At 36.5% G+C, this 13,113-nt stretch overlaps 1 protein-coding gene across 4 annotated transcripts in view; it reads left to right on the plus strand.

Annotated features, from left to right (window-relative positions):
- Window positions 1-12,581: 12,581 nt before the first annotated feature.
- Window positions 12,582-13,113, plus strand: part of TRIQK (triple QxxK/R motif containing) — a 61,214-nt gene continuing 60,682 nt past the window's right edge. For 3 of the 4 annotated variants that reach the window (XM_070942129.1, XM_070942127.1, XM_070942131.1), the window contains exon 1: window positions 12,582-12,670. The gene's annotated coding sequence lies outside the window, so the exon portion shown is untranslated. Of the gene's footprint in view, window positions 12,671-12,815; window positions 12,883-13,113 lie in introns of those variants that run through there. The other variant, XM_070942130.1, reaches the window with a different exon arrangement.

Below are 13,113 nucleotides of genomic sequence, written 5' to 3' on the forward strand. Positions count from 1 at the left end.
AAGAGGTGAGAATTCTGGGCAAAGGACCCCTGAATCCTCTGAGAAAGGATGATCAAATTGGAAAGAGTTAACCCTGAGAAAATTGATGTGAAATATAAACACACTCTCCAAATATCTGAAAGGATGTATATAAAAGGTGGTCAAAACTTGTTCTCTATTGTTCCAGAATTTAGGACACAGAGTTATAGACAACTGAAAAGAAGATTCTGAATGTATATTAGAATAGAACACATTAAGAGCAATTTGACAATGAAACAATTACTCAGACAGTAGGTGGGTTTCTCTTCATTGGAAGTGTTCAAGTGGAGACTAAACAGCCATCTAATAGAGATGGTTTAATTTGATTTTTGCATTAAGCAGGAATTGGACTTAATGATCTAAATGACTGGTTCTGACTATAAAATTCTGTAATTCAGAGTTTAGGAGCTTCTCAGAGGCATCTGAGTGGTTTCCGGTAAAATGCCGTTTTGGATGAAAAAGGTGTAAGGGATATTTCATCAAAGCAATTATGACATTCTCTTTCTAAATTAACCTTTCAGATCATTAATGTCTTCAAACTGCCTTTCTAATTGCATTATTTTCTTTTATCTTGTCTAATTTTTTTGGGTAATCTATCCAGAACAGATGCACCTCTTTTGGCAGAATTTTTATATCACTCTATAGAGACAGAGAAATAAATCCACCAGGAAGCATGCCTAATCTAAAAATTCTGGGAGGACATTAAAACAAGCAGGAGGAAGCTGGTCTGCTCTCTTAAAGATAATTTAATATTTAGGAGGGGGCAGAGAAAATGTTAGGTAGTTGTTTCTGCATTCCCATTCCAGCCAGAGGCCTGTTATAATGTTAATTTGTAATATCCAAAGGAGATTGCTTTACAGATAACTATAGATACAAATAAGATTATATGCATTTAGTTATGTAAAGTGTTAAAAACAATAATTTTTGAATAATTAAAAACAGTTTATTCTCAGTTACAATCATTGACCTGCATTGGACCAACAAAATTTCATTCCAATAGGTCTTCCCTGATCACGCTAGGGGCAAGTTTAACTAAAGCTATGGGCAGACTAATTCAGAGCCTGCCCGTTACTAACAATAATGTTCTTTTGTAATAGCCGTGCTGCACTTTTTTCTCAATTAATCTGATTAGGCTTGATTATTTTTGGATATTTTTTTTATTTTACATAAGATCTGCTTCATCTTATATTTATACAAAACTACATTGCTGAAGAAAGAAAGAGTGATATATGTGTAAAAAAATGGATTGCAACTTTAAATCCTACAATTTTGAGTCTGGTAGATACTCAAATATTCCATCAGTTAAAAGAAGAAAACGATCTATATTCTGATTCATTGATGCTCAAGAGGATTTGTTAAAAAAAAAAAAGAGTCTATTGTAATTTCAGCCTTATACCATACACCAATCCTGAATTAAATCCTGAATGTATATGTGTTTTAAATATATGAATTTGATATAATGTTTTATTAATTGTGATGTCTCTTTAGCAAATACTGTATGTCTGAAAGCTAAGAATATTTTGTGCAAGAAGCCCCTATGTATTTTGTAGTCTTCTGGCCAGGCTCCCTCTTCAAGGGACTAAAATGCTTTGGTCGCCCCACTAATGGTACAGTAAATTGCATTTTCTCATTTGGAACAATGTAATAGATTTCTCTACAGAGTGATATATCATGCAACAATTAGGAGCCCTGGGGAATTAGATGACCATTTAAAATTTTATCAGCTTGTTTCAATAAACTGTTAATGTGACCCTAATGTTTGGGAAGCACTTTAATATAATCAGATTTTAGTTGTTCAATCTACTGGCATTAATGGCTAACTCATTAATCATGGTGTTCTCATCGAGACCTTCGACTCTGTGCTAAGTTCAGTGGGCCAGTTCTTGCAATAATAAAAACTACAGGCAATCTTGTATGGAGGAAACAAAAAAAAAGAACCTTATTTCACAGGAAGATATTGTTTTGGTTGGTCTCCAGCAGCTGACTGGGTCAGTTAGTAATTCATTAAGGATTCTGAGGGAGAAATTCCCTCTACACATTTTATATTAGAAAATAACAAAATAAAGTGTATTCTGTTACATTAATTCCAGAATTAGGCAATTAAATAGAAACTATTAATACATCAGTCTTCTGTACCAACACGGCTGAGGAGAGATGGTGAAAAGTAACTTATGTATTGATTCATTTACACATACACAGCACAAAGCTACAACAAATGCAACAAGTTTCTGGAACTGGAAGCATTATTATGCAGATGCTTACAGAATTGTTGAAAATGAAAGCACTTTTGATTTTATTTCGTACTGACCATGCTTGATCAGGTTGTTGTTGTTGTTTTTGCACCATTCACATATCTCAAACAGCTTGCAAAGCTTTATCCCAACTATATTTGGCTGCTTTATAGAAATCATGCTTCCTCTGTCTGAACTGTGGCGTTTGTGCAAAGCAATTCTTTGAAAAATAGTTTTTGTTAAAATATTTTACCTATACAATAAAAAGCATATTCAAAGAAAAAATATAGAAATGTGAAAGAGAAAAGGGAAAAAAAGAGACAATGAAAAAAAAAAACAGAAAAAAAAAGAAAACATGAAAAAAATATAAAGTAATTCCAACCTTCCTCTTGGAAGTTATACATACTTGGAAGTTATAATCAAAGTGCATAAGGGGTTTCCAGTCGTTGATGAATGTCAATAGTGACCTTTCTGTTATCAAAGAAATGCCTTTGGCCATCTCAGCAAGTTTTGTCAATTTCACCAACCATTCCTCTCGGGGTGGGAGGTTGCAAAATGTTTCCATCTTTGTCCATATAATAGTCTTACTGTAGTAATCATATTTTGAAATAATCTTCCATACTCTTTTCCATCAATTCTAAAAGATCTGATTATGGCTTCAATTGAATATTAATTTTTAAGTTCTTCTGTATCAATATGTTTATTTGAATCCAAATTTTTTACATGTCCACCAAGCACTTGGTTGTTTGCTTACAGATGTCTCATTAACCAACTAGCTAACGTCATCAATGCTGGTGAGTGTGGGGTTTTCTCCCTGTTTTAAATAAACATGCCATATATAACTGCCATACAACAACACTGCGAGACATCAAAAACTGCCATACAAAACACTGCATACAAAATACTGCCATATGTCAAAAACACCTTAAAAAAAACTTACTATTAAAATCACACAGCATCACTGTAGCATCTAAACCAACTAAAGCCTTCAAAAATATCTTAAATAAACCTAAGAACCCAGTAGCCCATAAATTAAAAGGATAAATCATCTACAATTTACAGTGTAAGGACTATAATAGCTGCTATGTAGGATAGATAGGCAGAAAACTAGCAAGGAGCATCCATGAACATATCTAGCAGTCAGAAAACACAATAAAAACTCTTTAATTTCACAACCCAAGGACTGACTCAACCATAGTTTCAATTGGGAAACTGAGCATCCTAGACCAAGAGAAATTTGATGCTAGGGAATTTCTGGAAGCTTGACACTCAGAGAAATCAGCCATCAATTTACATATTGAGATAAATCACATACACAAACCATTCAAAAGAGACAATAAAACATTTGAGAAGGGAACAAAAAGATCAGAACATATCTCTCTAGCAGACAACACCCAGATAAACAGGGATTAACACCAGATAAACAATTAAGCAGAACAATATCCTAATCAAGGAACTACCAAGAAGAAAATCACACACCTACAAACAATGGCAGGGTAAGCTACTATACAATCTGGTATATAAACTGGGAACAAACTCCGCACTCAGGAGCACTAATGATGTTACCTAGGTGGGTAATAAAATGTCTGCAAGCAAGCAACCAAGAAAACACCAAATACTGTCAAATCTGCTTTTTCTGTTTGTACTAAGTATTCTAGTGCAGGGGTCCTGAATACCGAAGCTGTGAACCAGCACTGATCCACAGCCCACCAGGAACGGGGCCACATAAGCGAGCAAAGCCCATCCATGCATGCATGGGATCCAGGCAGCGCATGAAACCATGCATCCCTCGTCTGCAGAAAAAACATCCTGCACAGAACCGATCCCTGGCATCCAAACGTTTGGGAACCAGTGTTTAAAATCTGTTTTTTGCCTGTATCTGTTGAGCCATGTCTGTGAACCAAATTTGTTAACTTCTTAACTTACTCAATTCTATCTGTTTACTTGGCAGAATGGCTGTTTTCAGTGATCAGCTTTCATTGCAAACAAAATGGACCAATGCAGTTGTATTTACTTGCCTGTTATTAATATTAAAGAAATAGGGAAATCCCATGACATGATATTAGAACACATTGACACTACATACTGTATATAGATTGCCATCGTACTTTTATTTATTTTTATCTGCCTTTATTATTTTTACAAATAACTCAAGGTGGCAAACATGCCTTCCTCCTACTTTCCCTACAACAACCATGCAAGGTAAGTTGGGCTTTATGGCTAAAGCAGGACTAGAACCCATAGTCTCCTGTTTTTGCCACTAGAACAAACTTTCTTTTTTCTTTCTTTCTTTCTTTCTTTCTTTCTTTCTTTCTTTCTTTCTTTCTTTCTTTCTTTCTCTTTCTTCTTCCTTCCTTCCTTCCTTTCTTTTTATAAATCGGCATCATTCTTTTACATTGTACATACTGCATATTAAAATGTATTTAATAGACATGCTGTATATTAAAATGGCTAATTTAATGAAGCAACTCAATGGAATGCTGCTGTATTTGGTTGAAATTTTTTTTAAAAAACGTATCTGTTTCAAATGATCATATAATTTCAGGTTATTGTTCTGAACCTCTTTAGTTAGTATCTTAATGGGAATAACAGATTACCTTGATTTACATACTTTGATTCCACAAGCTTTTTTGGTGTCATATAAGGCAGCCTTCTCTACCTGGAACCCATTAGATGAAAACATCAATTTCTAGCTATATGTAACAGAGATATGCTTTAATGAAAAGGTAATTTAAATAATAATAAGGTAGTTGTCTTTATTCAAAAGTAGGATCTAGCTATATGTAAAGCCATTTTAACTGTTTTTTTAAATACTAATATTTTTGCAAATAATAATGTACCTTTATAACTCATGTCTTATGTCTTATATGTCTTATGTCTTAAAATATGTCTTATATTGGGGAATATTATATTAATGAATTGGGTCTAATTTGGATATTAGGCATCTTTAACAGCAATGGAAGAATTCATTTTAAAAACTGACTTTGAAGAGCTTTAGATTTCTCTAATGATACTGCAATCTAAATTATGTAATGCAATATATAAATTATTTACAGCACTGTCAGCATTGACTAATGCATATTTAGTCTACAAAGACAATTAAATAAACAACCAGTGTTAGGAAAAGTACTTTTATAGTGACTATTCACATGGTAAGCAGGCTTCAGAATTATAGGTTGGATAAAGGCTAACTTAAATCCTATTGATGCAAAGCTCGATTTTGGATCTAATCCAATGCATTAAGTTAAGTCACTAGTAATACAATACAAAAAACCTAGGTATACTTTAGTCTCATTTTGTTAAAGTTGAAACTGGAAGGTCTAAATGAATAGTCACTTGATCGGGAGATGGGCAACATATAAATTTAATAAATAAATATTTAATAAATTAAAGGTGGTCTCACTGATAAAGCAGATATAACAGAACGTTATTCTTACTCTTTAGATAGGAAATCAACTTGGTAAAAATGGACTGGACTTCAAATTTCAGAGTAAATTATGTAGCTAACAAATCAGATGAAATGGGCCAGCTACATTTAAGGACTGACATGCCTCACATTTATTAATCCAGAGCTCAAAATAAATATGTTGTTTGATGCATCAATTTAGGAGAAAGCTTCCAGGGGAGAAAAACAAACTCAAATGATTCAAGCAATTGCAAGAAGACAACAAAACTAGTATCTCTGACTCACTTCCATTTGAATCATGGTATCTAAAGATGGAGTTATACATGAGAAATATTATTTATGAGAGAAATATCTGAGTAAACCTGGGAAGGATTGTTAGATTAAAGTATGACAGCACTTGCTGGATGGCAATTTGAAGATGCAATGTTGGTAGACTGAAATACCATTCTTTGGAACTACCTGGAATTTGGGGAATGGTACTCCCAACACATCTAGAGAAAACCAAGGTAGAGAAGGATATTTTATATGATTGCTTTTGGCATGTTTCAAGTTCTGCGGGTACAGGAGCGCATGATACAACTGAAGAAGCAGAAAGGTTAATGAAAAGATGAATGTGAATCAGAGATGGACAGTGCTCCAGGGAAAATAAGATTTTAATTTAACCTGCACTCTTCTTCTACTTTAAAGGAAAACTCTCCTCTGTATCAATGGCATGAGTGGGTTTCCAAGAGTGGACCAATATGATATACGACTTGAGTGCAATACATGACAGCTTTAGTGCACATTATCTGCAGTCCATCATGGAATAATGTGTCACATTAGCTGCTGGAGCCCTCCTGGCTTGATTTAGGTGACTTCATCTGTAGTTAGTGGGCTATTTTGAACTACTTTGGTCAACTGACTCCCAGATTACATTGCTAGTGAATCTAGTTTGTTGTATGGGCATAAGAAAGCATTTAATTAAGTAAGGAAAAGCTAAATTATGATAGGAGAGATATTCAAAACTTCAGAATTACACATCTTTAAAATTCTGCTTTTTTAAAAATGAAAATATTTAATATTAATAAAAATAGATTTTAGAAGCAGGAAATGCAGCAGCAATATTTCAAAACTGTAATATGTATGTATGTATGTATGTATGTATGTATGTATGTATGTACGTATAATATGTAGTTTTCTTCCTGCAGTTCTCTCCTTGCGTACAAACAAGTTGTACTACTCATTAGCTGTTAGGTGAAGAGTAGACATAAATTTCCATAGCATTGACAAAAGATAGAACTCCACAATAATGCCAAAAGGAACGGATTAACAACATAATAAAAAATTAATGAAGGCTGAAGGGGAAAAAAACTTAAGTAAAATGACTTTACTAGAAGGGCTTTATTTGCCAACTTCTGGGATTTATTTGTTTAAGCATCACACTCAGTTTTTTGATTAGAATGCAATGCCACATTTTCATGTCACTCCCTTTGTCTCAGCCCCATCCCATAACAGAAGTAGCTTAAAGGTGTCTTTAGCTGATCTGCCTTTATCGTAGTGTTTATCCAACACACTTTTTGCAACAGACAGGATCTAGCACACTTTACAATGCTTGGGTTGCTAGACACTGTTTTATGGAATAATTGTGATCTGGCTGCAGGAGAAACTGGACACTTGATATCTTCAGGGGCTTTTGCTGGCAGAATTCCCAAATGGCTCTTTATACCTTTGTAATTGACTTAATTTTGGCAGTAACACTAGGTGCCATTGTGATGATTGCAAGCACACATCAATCTCAACTACTTAATTTTAACACATATGCTCTCTCTTGCTATTTCCTGGCAACTTTCAGGTACTGGCCATAATGTCAGAAGTCCTTGGTCACTACCAGAACTGCTATTCCCTTGCAAAGAATTGTCAGGCAGAAGCATCAGAACAGCCCTCTCTCGTATCATCCTGTGTTCCCCTGTCAATGGGATATCCATGTTCAGAAATAGTTCTAATGATACATAAGAGGTATGGACTACAGACTGTGATGCGAACAAGAAGTCCCTTTCACTGTACCCTGAACCTCTTTTTTTCTGTCACCTATTAATTGGGCACTTGTAGTTCTAAGTGTCAATCTAAAATAGCTCTTCACTGTTCCACTCCATTTTAGGGGGGGGGGTTAATAGTTCTTTTCTCATTAATAGGTGATGGTTGGTGGGAGTGGAAAAGAGTATGGGGAAATATCTCTGTCTTTATTACTTTATTACTGAAAAATTTACTGTCTTTATTACTGTAACAGAGTGGAGATAACAATGGGGTCATCACAATTTATGCTGACTTTTCTGGTTGCTGAAAAACTGATGGATATAACTTTAACTTGGTTACGGGAAAGCACTGGTTTTAATAGAAACATAGGATACAGGCTTATTATTATAAAACAACAGAATATTATTTAGGCCACTGAATTAAATTGATTGCCCAGTTCAGGAAACAAATTAAAACATCCCTGATAAATGGCTTTCTCGTCTCTGCTTGAACATATGCACTAAAGGAAACCCACACCATTTTGACAATTGATTGCATTGTTGAATTGTTCAAAGTGCTATGAAATCTTTAATTTTTTTTCTTAATTAATCTCTACCTACACACTGGAATGATAGAGGACAGATCTTGATTTTTTTTCTCTTATGATATCCTCAGATTGAATCCTGCAAGACCCACTGAGTGCCGTGGAACTTACTCCCAAGTACAGAAACCGAATTAAGTATCAGCATCTTTCAACAGTAGAAAACATGTTAAATCTATTTTTAAAGAAACAAAACAAAATAAAGGGGAAAAAACATGCATGATGCTCAAATATAATGAATAAAATCTGCCCCACTTCATGAGGAAATGTTAGAATGCTCAACATCTATGTTCTCAATAAGTAAATAACACATTCTTTGGCTACATTATGACCAGATTATATCTATTAGTTACTGCTGTGCACCATGTAAATCTCCAGATTCCCCTGGGAGATGAGAAAATCATTTCAGACTTCAATAACTAACAATCAGTTATTGCTCTGGGCAATAATAAAGCTGAATGCAATTACCTAAAGTGAAGTTAGTAGTGTAACAAATGAAATACAGATTTCTCCCTTTCTTTCTCTCTCAAAGTAAATGTAGCATCTCCTCATCACATACAACTGCATAGTGTCATAGTGGCCTTTAAAATGCATTATTTGAACACTCTGCTTGACTCCTTGAAATATATGTGATTAAAACTTACAGAAACAAAGATAGTCTTTATACCATTACTTGTGTGGTTAGTAAATGAGTTGAAAGACAAAGAGCTATAAAATGGAAAAAGAAAAACATTCTACTAATAAAGCAGGCATCTTTAAAATCTATGTATTTTTGCATGCCCTTCTTTATATAAGTCATAGTACTTTTTTTACACATACACACATGCACACACATTTGTGCAAATACATGCTTACAATACAAATAATTATAGAATTATTACTATGGATCCAAAAGACATTACAATGCATTTCTCTAATTGCAGTCCCACTCTCATATTTATAGCAAGCTTCTCTGAAACTGAAAGGACAGTATTAAACTAGAGCTTGTTTCTCCCCTTCTCTCTTTGTTTCATGATTTTTAGACTGTATATCTAAAGGCAGAAAGTATCTTACTACTAATCTAAGTAAACCACTCTGGAATCTTTTTAGTTAAAATCAAAGTAAAATGTCCAAATACATACCCATTAACAAATCTGATTTTCATTTCCTAAGGAAGCTAAAAAATATAAATAATCCCTTTGGAGTAAAAAGTTATACAGAAGACTAATTGTAGCTTCAGGAATTTGTCCTATTCAATTTTTGCTAGATCGTATTTTCATTTATATGTCAGTGCTCTGAATTTGGCTATAAAACAGAATTTGTAAGTACTGGCATGGGGAGAGACAAAAAAAATAAATTAAATGCATCTTCCAGTGAAGCAAGTACTACGAAGAATTAAATAGGACAAATTCTTACTCTATCTGGTTCATTGACAGTATAAACAATGCAAACACTAGTAATAATTAAAACATAGTTTCATGCTGAGATGAAACTTTCTAGAGCCTCAGTTGTGGGAAGTTTATGATTTTTCCATTTTTGTATTTCTGATCATAATTATGTCCCTGAGGCAGCAAGAGCTGGGACTTGTCATTTCCCATTTCCCTTCCCAAAACAAGATTAATTATTTTATATAGAAATCCAAAAGTTGATGCCAGAACAATAATAACTGTAAACAAAATATTTTATTATTATCTTTAAAATCAAGAATGCATAATTTAGTGGCATCGTTGAATAAATAATGAAAAAAAATCATATACTCTAGACAATTCAGGGTAAAGCCAAAAGGCAATGTTTAATGAAATATTGACTCACATTGTCAACAAAATGATAGCTGACAACTGTATGGATGACAGCATTTAGTAAAATGCTATAAAATCAATAGGGTGAAAGCAAGGGGTGCAGAGAAATAGACTCACTAGCTTCAAATAATAGAATATGAAGCTATTTGTCCTTATTCCCCACATGAGAGAGGTTTAAGTGATAGTGCACAACTTTCTAATGGCCAACTTTATTTTCAGAGGGTTCCCCTGTGAGGAGATCATTACATAATAACATTATTATATACTATTTCAAATTATACATAGTCATTCAGTATTTATTAAACAAATGTATATGGCCATGCAACTCATACAGCAACTCCGTGAGTCTTACACTGTCACTATATCTTTTCATTGAATCAAGTTAAGAGAATATGGATAGAAAAGCAGAGACATGGGTTCATAAATTGTGTCTCAATGTGCAAAGCTCTGTTGCATGTATACCCTTTGGTTGGTTACTGACTGATTTGTTTTTTGGGGGGTTTTGTTTCCAATTAGATAGTTTTTTAAAATCTTGATATATTCATCTATAATTTGCTCAGCATAGTTGTGAAGTCAGAGAGCTTCAAAATTGAAATAATAAATATCCTTTAAAAAAAGGACTATACCAACCAGTAAACCAGTCCTCCCATGAAGCAGAGCAAGGTATCAGAGGTATTCTGAAAAAAAGTACATCTGTTTATATTTATTTATTGTATTTTCTGTTTTCCCAGCTGAAAGGGGAAAATAGGCTTGAAGAATGTTTGGGGCAGCTCTGAATGCAAGGAAGATTGTTGTGTTTGGGATAACAATGTCTCCAAGGGCAAAGGTTTTTAAATATTTATATACCTGACAAGAAATAAAAGGGATACTTGGGGACACAATCCCAAAGGATGTGAAAATCTGCTCATTGTCTCTGAAGACTATAGCCATGGAGACTTAAGCTGGTGTTTGCTTGCATTGTAATAGAAAATGGACTCAGCTTTACTATTGCTGTGACTGCTACTACCACTGCTGGAATCTCTGCAGACAACTGCCTGTATCAAAAGCTTTTCTGTTACTACACAAGTACTGCATTTCACAATTGCTCCTATCAAGAGTCCTCAATTTGGTCCTGCCAAGTATTCATTTATTTACTGGACTTAAATATCAATGCATAGTAAATAAAACTTGTTCATTCTCTTGATGTTTAACCCTATTTTTCACCAACTAGACACATCTTACAAAACACTTTCATTTGTGAAGTTGGGCAAAAGTTTGAAATGGGCACACTTATCTATTTAAATGTCCACCTGAACTGGGGTATGACACCCTCACTGCTACACCATCCTGTCACACTAGGTCAAGCCCAACTTCTGCTGACTTCATGGATGCACACCTTGGCAACAAACAGGTATTGCCGCTATTGCGTGCTTCTTAGGCTGAGAGAAAGTGACTGTCCCAAAATCACCCAGCTGGCTTTGAGCCTAAGCCGTAACTTGAACAGTGTCTGCTGGTTTCTAGCCAGGTTCCTTACCCACTACACCAAACTGGCTCTCATGACTCCCAAGTCATAACTCAGTCCAACACCCTATTTCTCCAGAACCAGATGCAAGTATCCCTCGAGTTACGACACAACTGAGCCCAACATTTATGTTGCTAAGTGAAACATTTGAGTTTTGCCCCATGTTACGACTTTTCTTGCCACATTTGTTAAGTGAATCATTGCATTCGTTAAATTAGTAATGTGGTTGTTAAGTGAATCTGGATCCCCTGTTGTCTTTGCTTTTCAGAAAGTCTCAAAAGGCAATCACATGACCCCAGGACACTGCAACCATCATAAATGTGAACCAGTTGCCAAGCATCTGAATTTTGATCATGTGACCATGGGGATGGTGCAATGGTGCCAAGCAGTGGTCGGTTGCTACTGGTTCGCCCCAGATCGGGCGAACCAGTAGCGGCGGTGGTGGGAGGCTCTGCCCATCAGGGGTGGGTTCTACTTACCTTTACTACTGGCTTGCAATGGGATCGTGTGTGGACCCTAGCTTTGCTCATGCGTGCGCATGCGCAGATCACCAATGACGACATATGGGGCAGTGGGTGGGGCCTCCTGCCAGTTTTACTACCGGTTCTTGTGAACCGGTCTGAACCAGGGGCAACCCACCACTGCCGCTCACCCGCCGGATGCTTCTGCACATGCCCAAAGCATTGCACACAAGCTCAAATGCACCCACCATCGAACCGGTAGCAACGGGTTTTGAAACCCGCCTCTGGTGCCAAGTGTGAAAAAACGGTCACGTCACTTTTTTTTAGTGCCGTTGTAACTTTGAACGGTCACTAAACGTACTATTGTAAATCGAGGGCTACTTGTACTACAATTCCCATCCCACCAGCAGCTGATAGGCTGACTGCTGTACAGGAGGATCAAACACATCTGCGGGTTGGACAACAGGCAACCGCGGTAAAAGGTCTCAGCAGCCGGGGCAGCAGCTGAGAAGAAGTCGAGGGAGGGCGGCTACCGCCCTTCCCCAGTCAGCGGCGCTACCGAGAGCAGCCTTTGCCTCCCGCGGGGAGCCAAGAGAGGCGGGTCGTTTCCTCCTAACGGGGGAGGCGTCTCTCCGCCACCGAAGAGCAGCGGAGGCGGCGCTTGATAGGCTTGACTCAGAAGGTACCGAGGCAATAACCGCTACGGTTGGGAGCGTGACGGCTGTGGGGGGACGGGAAGGGCCGGAGAATAAACCGCTCTCGCTTTAGCCTGACAGCCTCGAGAACGCGCGCGCCTGGCAAGCCCGAAAAGACCATCCTAACCATAGCTCATTTTCGAGGAAGAGAGGGGGCGGACCATTCCGTTAGTCAAACTTCGTACGTCCTCTCTGATTGGTAGGGGAAGAAGCTCTTAGGTCGTTATTGGTTAGAATTTGCTGCCCATCTAAATAAGGTCTCGGCTCATACGTATTTTCTTCGGCGGGGGTGTTGTCTAGAGAGCGATAGAACCGCCATATTGATTTCGGGCAATATGTCTTGGGCAATGGGGTGGAAAGAGGAAGAACGGGCAAGGCAGAGCGTAAACTCTTCTCCACTGATTTAAATCTTTGCAACCCATCATTCAGC

The sequence above is a fragment of the Pituophis catenifer genome, unplaced genomic scaffold, assembly GCF_029215685.1.
Source record: "Pituophis catenifer annectens isolate HBS135680 unplaced genomic scaffold, rPitCat1.0.hap2 SCAF_3, whole genome shotgun sequence".
NCBI lineage: Eukaryota > Metazoa > Chordata > Lepidosauria > Squamata > Colubridae > Pituophis > Pituophis catenifer.